This window comes from Gracilinanus agilis, chromosome 1 (genome assembly GCF_016433145.1).
Source record: "Gracilinanus agilis isolate LMUSP501 chromosome 1, AgileGrace, whole genome shotgun sequence".
NCBI classification, from domain to species: Eukaryota; Metazoa; Chordata; class Mammalia; order Didelphimorphia; family Didelphidae; genus Gracilinanus; species Gracilinanus agilis.
This window is the reverse complement of record NC_058130.1, coordinates 505,129,081-505,140,075: the sequence shown is the minus strand read 5'-3', so window position 1 is coordinate 505,140,075 and position 10,995 is coordinate 505,129,081.

Genomic DNA, 10,995 nt, shown 5'->3' with positions numbered 1-10,995 from the left:
ATATATATATATATATATATATATATAATAAACTCCATGCTTCTGGAGCCAGAGCTGGAAGCATGAGGTAAAAGACAACTCCTGTGTCCTGTCCTTATTTCCTTATCAACTAAACTGTCCTTATCAGATTATCAGAGATGATAAAGAGATCTCCACAATGACCCATCTTATGGAACATCATAAAGGTTCAAGTTGTAGCATTATTCCCATAAAAGATGCACATTTTCAACTCACTACTCAAGAGATAAAAATATTATACCTCAGTTGAATAATAAACCTTTGCTTTTCTTTTTATGTGCCAAGAACTGTGTTATATCCTAGAAATACAAAGACAAAAAAGGATCAGTCTTTGACCTGAAGGACTAATTCCATCAGAAGAAACAAAGTGAAAAAGACAAGGATTTATAGCATAGATGCACATAGCTGTAAATATATGAAAATTTTGAGGAGAAGCACTAGCTGCTCTGCTGAGTAGAGTGGGGAGAGATAGGTCTCAAGTTAGAAGTGGTTCCTCAGCTAATCTTTGAATGAAGTTAGAATTCTGAAAGGCAGAAATGAGGAGTAAACACATAAGCTTGGGGTTTAGCTTTATACAGAGGTGGGAGTTGGAGTGTAAGATAAGAGAGATGGAATGTTGCTATGAGAGGAGTAGTAAGAAGTCTGATATACCTAAACCTCAGAGATCAGGGAAAAAAAAAGATTTGAAATGTAGACTGGCATCAGGTTAAGAAGAACTTCAAATCCAAACAGAGAAGTTTATATTTTTATCTTAGAGGTGACAGGGAGCCTCTCGGGTTTTTGAATAGCAGAGAAAAATGCTCAAAACTGAGTTTAAGGAAAATCATTTTGACAACTATGTCAAGGATGATTTGGAGTAGGGAGGGGCTTGAAACAGAATGACCAATTAGGAGACAATTGTGAAAGGTTGGTTGAGAGGTGATAATGACTTAACTAAGGTTGTGGATAAATGACCAGAAAGAAGCAGACAGATATAAAATTTCTTCAATAAAAATAACAAAACTGGTAAACAAATAGATATTTAATATAAGGGGGAGAGTGAGAAGTCAAGGATTATGCTGACATTGTGAACTCAGTTAAGTAGAATGGTGGCTTGCCTGAGAGAAATAAGGGAGTTTAAAAGAAGGAAAGTTTTTAAGAGGAAAGATAATGAGTTATGTTCTAGACATGATGAGTTTACGATACTTTTAGCCCATCCATTTTGAAATATACAGAGTATGGATCAATTTTCTTCCATGTGAGTTAATTTTGTTCTGTTAAATAACACCAAGAAAACAGAGGTTATCCAAGGGCAAGCACTGCACCATCCATACATGGAACCATAAGTTACAGCAGGTGGAGAAATTCTAAATGTTGTGGACAAATTCTTTCACCTTGGCAGTGTACTTTTCAGGGATGTACACATAAATGGGGAACCTAAATGGCACAGTGGATGGAGTACTGCCCTTGAAATCAGGAAGACTTCAGGAGTTCAAATACAGCCTTAGCGACTTATTATCTGTGTGACTTTGGGCAAGTCACTTAACACTGTTAGCCTCAGTTCCTTATCTATAAAATGAGCTTGAGAAGGAAATTGCAAGCTGCTCAAGTATCTTTGCTAAGAAAACTCCCAAAATGGAGTCACAAAGAGTTCAACACAACTTAACTGACTCAACAACATATGTAGATGATGAAGTCAGAGCTAGCTCAGTATTTAGGAGGCTCTGTAGGAAAGTATGGGAAAGAAGAGGTTACCTGCCACAATGATCTCATTCTTGTATGCTTGTGAAAACTGGATAAAATACCAACATCATACCAAGAGACTGAATGTTTTCCATTTGAATTGTCTTGTGAGGATTCTAAAGATAGAAAAATAAGGTACTAAACAATGAAGTCTTTTCTCTTAAAATTTTTTTCAGATTACATGCCAATAAAATTTTTAATAATCATTCTCTGATATTTTGCAAACCATGTTATTTTCCTCTCTCCCAACCATACCCCCTCCAAGAAAGCAGGTAATATATGTTGTAAATACATTATTATATAAAATATATTTCTACGTTCATCATTTTGTGAATGAAGACACATAATACACTAGAGAAAAATTCATGGAGTAAATGATGAGAAGAATGGTATGCTTCTACCTACATTTAGCTTCTATCACTTCTTTCTATGGTGGTAGATAATCTTTTTTTGTCATGAGTTCCTTGGAGTTATACTAGGTCTTTGCATTGGTGTGAGTAGTTAAGTCATTCAGAGTTAATTATCACCTTGTTGTTGTTATTGTGTGCAACATTCCACTGATTCTGCTTACTTAATTTTGCATCATTTCATATATCTTTCCATTTTTTTGTTATTGTTTTCTTAGTTTTTTCTTAGGATATTCCATTACAATCATATACCACAACTTGTTCAGCAATTACCCAATTAATGGCCATCCCTTCAGTTTCAGGTTCTTTGATATAAATATTTTGTACAATTAGGTTGTATTTCCTTATCTTTTATATATTCAAGATGCAGAGCTAGTAGTGGTATTGCTGACTCGAAGGGTATGCATAGTTTTTTTACCCTTTGGACATGGTTCCAAATTGCTCTCACAGTTCCATCAATGGTATATTTTTTCACATCTCCTCCAACATTTATCATTTTCCTTTCTTGTTAAGGTCCTTTCTCAAGCTAAACTGCCAAGTGTTCAAATTGTACTTCAAAAAGTGCAATTCTTATGGACTGGCCATGCTGTTTGAATACCAAATGTACATTCACCCAAAAGACTATTTTATGGCAAACTTACACAAGACAAATGCTCACACGGAGGTCAGAAGAAACAATACATGGATCATCTCAAGATCTGTCTGAATAACTTTGCTATTGATTGTGAGACATTGGAGACACTTGCACAGAATCTTCCAACATAGCATACCTGCATCAACAAAACAGTTGTGCCCTATGAGCAAAGCAGAAATGTAGTAGTACAAAAGAAACATGAGACATACACATTTAAAGATATCTACATCCCAAATATTCACATGGACTATTTGTGTCTGGCTTGTGGTAGAGCCTTTAGAGATTATATTGGTCTGATCAGCCACAGTTGGACACACTATACATAGACCCCAACATAGTAATGTCATTTTGGTCCTCTTTGAATATGACAGATAAAAATGATCAAACAAAGATTCAGAATTAAAGCTTAGAGTACAGACCTTTTGGTTGACTTGAGAGATCTAGGAGTCATATACATAGAGATGGTAATGGAAGCCATGGTAACTGATGAGATGATTAAGTGAGAGAGAAGGTGATACAAAACAGAGTCTTGAGATAAACATGTACTTAGAGGTTATGAGATAGATAATGAATCACTAAGAAAAAAGAACATTGATCAGACATGTAGGAGGACAACCAAAAAAATAGCATCATAAAACCCCATAGAGAATATACAGGAGAGCAATATAGTTAACCATGACACATGCTTCAGAGACACAGAAAAAAAGACAATTGAGAAAAGGTTATAGAATTTGGCCAACTATGATATCATTGGTAACTTCAGAGAAAGTAGTTTCAGTTGGATGATGAGATCAGAAATGAGATTGCAAAGGACTGAGAATTGAGTGAAGAGGAAAAGTGGAGAAAATTCATTTGGATGGATGTTTTTTTTTTCTAGAAATTTGCCTGGGGAATGAAGAATAAATATGGGATGAGAACTTGAGGAAATGGTAGGCTCTAGTGAGGGATTTTTAACTTTGAGGGAGGTTTGAACATACACACATATATAGGCATCAGGAAAAGGACAAGGGAATGATTATGAAGGCAGCCTGTTAGAGAAGACAAGAATGAATTGGATAAAGGGCACATATGGAATTATTGGTTTTGTCAAGGATAAGGGTCAGAGATTAAAGGAAGGGAGATTAGGAGATAGTATCAAGGAGATTGAAGATTTAGAGAAAGAAAAGCAGGGCTCCCAGAAAATGCTGTCTATTTTCTCAGCAAAATGTTGAGTAAGATATTAAGAATGTCAGGGTCTTCTTTTATTTAATTTTATTGGTATAGTTTCTTTAAAGAGGGAAGAGAAGATTTGGAAAACCCTCTATGGTATTAAAAAATGTGAGAAAACATAAAAAAAAGTTTGCCTTGCCCCGATGAGGCTTTGGTCGAGATCAGATAAAATAAATCTGTAGTGGACCTAGTTACCTTGGTAGCATGAGTTCTTCCAGTTAGAGTAAGGGTGGAGGAGGCCATTGTTGTGTAGTCATTTCAGTAATGTCTAACTCTTTTTCAAAACCCTTACCTTCCATCATAGAATTAATACTATGTATTGGTTCCCAGGTATAGGAATGGTAAGAGATAGGCAATGAGATTAAATGACTTGTCCAGGATCACCCAGCTAGGAAGTGTCTGAGTCCATATTTAAATCCAGGACCTCCCATCTGTAGTTCTAGTTCTTAATTCACTGAACCACCTTGCTAACCTCTGCTCCATGTCTGACTCTTTGAGACTCTTTCAAATTTTCTTAGCTATGATATTGATGTGGTATGCCATTTCCTTCTTCAGCTCATCTTACAGATGAAGAAACTGAGGCAAACTGTGTTAAGTAACTTGCCCAGGGTCACACAAAAAACAAGTATCTGAGGCTGGATTTGAAATCAAGTCTTCCTGAGCTTAGGTCCAGCACTCTATCTACTAGACAACCTAGTTTCCCATAGAAGAGGTTGACAATGTGTAAAATCCAGTGTTGTCATTTGGTTAAGGATAAATGGTGACAGGATAGACAGTTAAAGGACTGAAAAGTAGGGGACAATGAAATGTTGGCCTGCTTAATCGTAGGGTTAAAGTGAATTCTGAGGATAGGTAACAGCCTAGGGGAGTACAGAGGAACAAATGTTCTGGAGGTAACCAGGAGGATAAAGAATAGCTTTAGAAGGAATGAGTCATGCAGACAAATGAAATAAGAGATTATAAACAGATTAGAGAAATTTCAAAGTTCTTGATCAATGAAGATAAATACTCGTGAGTAATGCTATAATGAAGGATGTGACTGTTATTGTATCTGTCTGTCTAATGTGATTTCAAGGGAGTTTACAGTAGTAGAAGAGAGTGAAAAACTGTGTGCCTATGGTGTCAGAGAAAACAATAATATTCACATTGATTTTCTCTAGCACAGCAGAGTTTGAGGTTTTGGACTTTTTGAGAATGATGTTAAATTTGAACTCTGGTCTTTCTTAGTCCAAACCCAGGACTCTATCCACTTTCCCACCTGACTACTTTTAGCTCCATTGGGGGAAGAGTACAGTTGAGGTAGATGGGAATGAAAGAATGAAAAACAGTAACCAGGGGTAGAGTGGTTTGTAATTTTCATTAAAGATCTCTGATATAGGAAAAGAAGAGATGGGAGTTAAATAATCATAGAATGGGGATATAGTGTCTTTTGAATTGGACTTTCCCCCTTAAGAATTTTGTGAATTGAAGAAGATATGCTAACTCTTTTCAATATGTTATGAAAGAAGGAGAACTGTGATTGATGTTAGTGGTCCTTTCTGTAGATGGAATCTGCAAACAATCAGCATGCATTAATTAAGTATCTTATATATATGTATATATATATATACATATATATATATGTAGTACATATATGCTGGGCACTATATTGGTCATTAGAGATATAAAGTCAAATGAGCAGCCAGGCTTTCAACAAGATTACAGACCATTAGAGAGAGATTACATGTACCCAAATAGATATAAATCCAATATATTCAAATTAGATATAATATATTCTAGGTGAATCTTCACTTCTGATGTGAGTTCTTGAGTTGAGGGCCTGCTAGGCATTCTAGTCCTCAGGGGGAGATACCTGAATGCGTAGGATGCTGATCCTAGAGGTAATTGTTTTATATTTGCCCATCTATTTACATGTGGTATCTTTCTAGTAAACTATGAGCTCCCTTCGGGCAGGGACTGTTTCAATTTCATCTTTGTATCTTTAATACTAGCAGAATGCCTGGCATCTAGCAGTAAATGTTTATTGAATGAGTGAATGAAAGGCCCTCTTTAAAAATATAACAGTACGTATTTATGTCCCTAAAGCCCATTGAAATGGAAAACCTAGTGCTGGAATGTTATGTAGGAAAATACTTGTTTCAAAAATATTGAAAAAAAAAACGCAGAAAAAGTCATACTATGAAAAGAGAAATAGAACCCCTGTCTCTGTGCTCTGTGGTACTCTGGTATGTAGGATAAAGCATCGTGTGTCCCTATGCTAACATCATAGAAAAGTCTTTTGCATAAATACATAGTGTATTAATAAAATAATATACATGCTTCTTATTTTTAAAAAGTATCAAACTGTATTCTCAAGAAAAAAATAAAAAGAAGTCAATGTCTACAATATAACTATTAAGAATAGAGTTACTCCACTGTTATTTGGACGTAATTGGTACTGAGCATCACAATGTGCTTGTAATTGGGTCTGTACTTGTACACTTCAAGGGTTCCACACAATTTCTACTTGAACCCATTTTTTGGATACAGCTCAGCTCAGCAGTGCCAGCTACCTCTTGTTAGGCAGTTGAAAAACTGTGGCCATTAAAAAATAGGATACGGTGTGATTTTGTTTTGCAGCCCTGCATGGAAAATCAGTTGCTGTTCATAACAGCTCTGTGGTTGGTTGATTTAAAGCAGGAGGGTGACTTTGAATTGACAAGCAGACAGTTTGCAAAAAAGGATATTGTATCTTTAAGGCTTTCTGACTGATTGTGTTTAACTGAGCTACCCAGCAGGCAGTAATTAGGCTGTAGCTTCACTGAGAAGCTTAAAGCACAGGGCTCTGGTTCTCAGCTCTCCAGAATTTTTTAAAAGCATAAATATTTCTGAATTTGAACAAAGTATATATATATATACATATATATGTATATATATATATGTGTGTATATATAGATGTATATATATATAAAAGATGTGGGTATGTATATACATACATACATATGAGTATATATATATATATATATTCTATGTGTGGCATATGTCTCTTTAAAGATGTTTTGCAGCAAATAGAAACCAAAATTCCTACTGGCACATAATATTACCTTCCTAGGTAGATAGACTCTGAGAACCTATTGTTGCTAGCAAAGGAAAGCAATGAAACCACTATAGGAGCACATGACACTGTTTTTGAGACCTGGAGTGGTAGTAGAGGAAAATAGATGTTGGGGATACAAAAGTCATCTAGGTGTCACAACTTAAGTCCCGGCCCATTAATTTGAAGACACACAATTATATCACTCATCAATAAATTGTTTCATGATTTTTATGTGGAAGAAGGAAATCAGATTTTTCCTAGACTGCTGAAGAGTAAAAAGGAAGTACCACTTAGGGCACTGGAAACAAATGGCATGTTCCATTAGCATTATAGTCTGCTTGAGATTGTTTTCATTAGTAACACCCTCTACACCATATTAGGTGAGTACAGTGGTATAGATTGGCAAACATAATATCAGCTATTGTCAATATTACCCTGCAGGTCATATAACTTTTTAAGCTACAAAGAAATGAAACAACAGATATTGTGACATAATGTTACACAAGTGGCCCTGAAGACCACTGAGAAAGGATTAAGCCCTGGGTTCAAGATTCAGCTTCAATGTGCTCTTGGACATATGTGGTCTTGGACAAGTCATTTAACTGAACTGAGGTTCAATTTCATTATCTATAAAATGGGAATAATAATTGCTGAAATTTTATAATGCCGTTGTAAGAAACCGCTTTAAAAAGAAAAAAAAACAATAAAGAATGAGCTATTATAACTCATATATTGATAAACGTTGTTTGTCATCATTCTGTGCAAGGTTCTACAAAGGTACAAGTTTTCCTGGGAATGTAAACATTAACTTCCCTATTTGAACATCTCAGCAATTCTTCCCTTTGCTTTTAAAAATATTATTACAGATATTTCATATTATATTATACATTATATATGCTTGAGATTTCTTAAGTTGCTGTGCTATTTTTTGGTAAGCTGTTAAAGCAATGCATTCTTTATCCCTTGCCACTTTTATTATTAGCAATAAGACACTATTTTTTTCTTTCTCAAATTGTCCTAGAATGCAACTCTATAGTGATAGTGTTTTGAGATTACTGTTATATATTTGACCTCAGATAGACCTATTCTAATGTAAGTGGAGAAGAGTCACTCTTTTTTGAATAACTTTTCCAAATTAAAATCCTTTAGATTGAGACTCGATGTTCTATTGGAGATCAATTTTGTTGTTTTTGAAACTGGTTCTGTTACATATTACCTGTTTTTAGTTTATATACAAAAGATTCAAAATCATTTAGCTTCCTCATTATGATATGTTTGGTGTTATTTCGAATTACCTAAACCTACGGAAAAACCATAATCTATGAAAAAAGTTAATAAATTGTTTGTAAATGCAGAGAAGAATGTATCAAAACATTTATTTTTCCTAGGCATCTTTGGTTCAATATCTATGTACATGGAAAAGGTGTGTATATGTGTGTATGCACCTTTATATTAAAGTCTGTATGTGCATTTGATTTGATAAATATACATGTATGCACAACATAAATGCATTATATGAAAACACACAGAGTTTATAAGGACAATTCATTTTGTGCACCTAACAAATACTCTTTGGAATTGGATGTACAGAGATCAAGGATTAAATTCCAAAAAGTATATTTTTTTTCCAAAGTGACAATGAGCCTAATTCACTGTCAGTTAATGCCAGGTGTTTCCCCCTCTAGTATTAAGTTCTTCAAAACAGTGGCTGCATAGGACACTATTCACAGAGGCTTAACGCTGGGGAGAAAATGATTACATTAAATCGAACAATATGAATAATTCATGACATCACATTTTGTAATCCTGGTGTTAAGCATAAAACCAGTGGTTTATTTTTCAGCAAAATGTTTTTGTATCATTTTAGATAGTGCATAATGCAAAACAATAACTGCATACATAATGTAAGAACCATGTTGGTGAATAGGACCCTTAATAGTGCTTCCAGCATCATCTGGGGTGCGATCACAATAAACACATTTTGCGCCAATGCCCGTGGGTGCCCAACGTATGCTGGAATCTTCTGGGCCCAATGGAATGACTGCCTTTTAATTTGTTTTTGAATATTGCCCCTGACCTTTACCACTGATCTGAAAGTCAGTCCTTGTATATTGGTGAAACTACAAATTCCTCTCCCCTTACCTTTTAGTTTATTTTGAGAGCAATTCTTTAGAGGATAAATAACTGATTTTTAAAAGTACTTTTTTGATTTCCAATAAACACTTGGAAACACTGGGAAAGTGCAGACCTCTGATTAGAACTTGCATAAGTTCATTTAAGAATGACACACATTCTTAGGTATAAAACAAAATCAGTGATTTAATCATTTCACCCAAGTTTCTGTAATATCTTTAATTTGGATCTGTAAGAATAAATTATCCTTTGTAATGGTATGGGAAGCTACACTTTATCATCAGAGAAAATATCTTTCCCTTTGGAGTGACCCTAGTCAAGATTGAAGGTGACCCTGCAACCTTCATGTCACAGTTTCCAGGTCATGCGTATTGTAGCCACACTCTAAGAGAGCTGATTATTCTGCTGCATTTCAGGCTGAAATAATTGTGTACCTGGGCCATCTGCGGCTGCCTTTTCCAGCACCTTACTGTGGACAGCTCCAGGGCACTCACTGGAAGTCAGAATGGACTCCTGCTGGTTTGCCCACATATTTGTCTTGTATGAAAGAATGGTGTATGCCAGTAGATTTCAAAGCTTTTCACCAAACATCTCCCACATCTGAAAACACTGCAGTTTATATCAAGCATTTGTATTAGTGAGGAGTGATCAAATATGCCATCAGTGTTTTACAACATTAATGCTTCTACTGTGAATGTTGGATTATTGTCATTATCTGTCTGTCTGCCTGTCTGTCTGTCTGTCTTTATCTTTCTGTTTATTTATCTATACACCCATTTATTTATCTATTTATTCATCCATCAATCCATCCATCCATTTATTTATTTGTTTGCTTATTTATAGTAAGGGACTTGCATGTAATAGATGGTCATCAATCCCGAAAACTTGTTTATACATTTCCCAGGTCTTCCCAGAGTATAGATAGGTCATGAATTTAATGTGCTTTTTATGAACCTAATTGTTTACATATTAGCACTTCCCGAATGTATGTAAATAGAAAGCAGGTAAAAATTGCATGTTTTTATATAATTTACTTAATATATTGTTTCTTAAATGCCTTGCATTTCTATATTACTTTTATAATTTAAAAATCTATTCAAGTGAAACTATAGGAATATTGTCAATGTTAGGAGAAATTTTTAGTGTTAGCATTTAAATATGTTGTAATGTTCTGTGAAGGATTTGTAAGAAAAAAAAACCTGATGACCCAATTAGAGAGAGTAAAAAATCAGGGCATTGCAACTAAATTTGAATATAAAAATGCAGAGCTGCAGAATGCACAGGAGCATTTTTAATTTGCTTCTTTTTTGTCCAGAAAATATACAATTATCTAGACTTAAGAGAAAGCAGGGATTGAATCCTATAAAGGAGTTGATGTTCTTCTGAAGAGTGTAAATTCTGTACAGTGGGCCAGTGTTTAATCCTGTGCCACCGCTGTGTCCAGTGACAAGGGTTGGATTTCTTTTTTCTTTTACATTTATCTATTATCCTTTAAAGCCACACTTGCCTACGGCTGACCTTAGTGGTCACCACATTATTATTTGATCACTAAAGACTTTGTTCTCCCATTTCTGATGGTCTTGAGACATCATCAAATAGTTATTCAATAACAGGGATATTTAATTTTTCCCCCTGTTTTTCCACTTCTGATGAAGAAAAATGGCAATAGTTTTGAAATAATCTCATAGTTTACACTTAGAGGCTGTATGAGCATGTTGCATGTTGTCTCACTGAATCCTTACAAAAAATCTCTGAGTTGGTAGATATCAGAAAGTAACCCCACTTCATTTTATGTA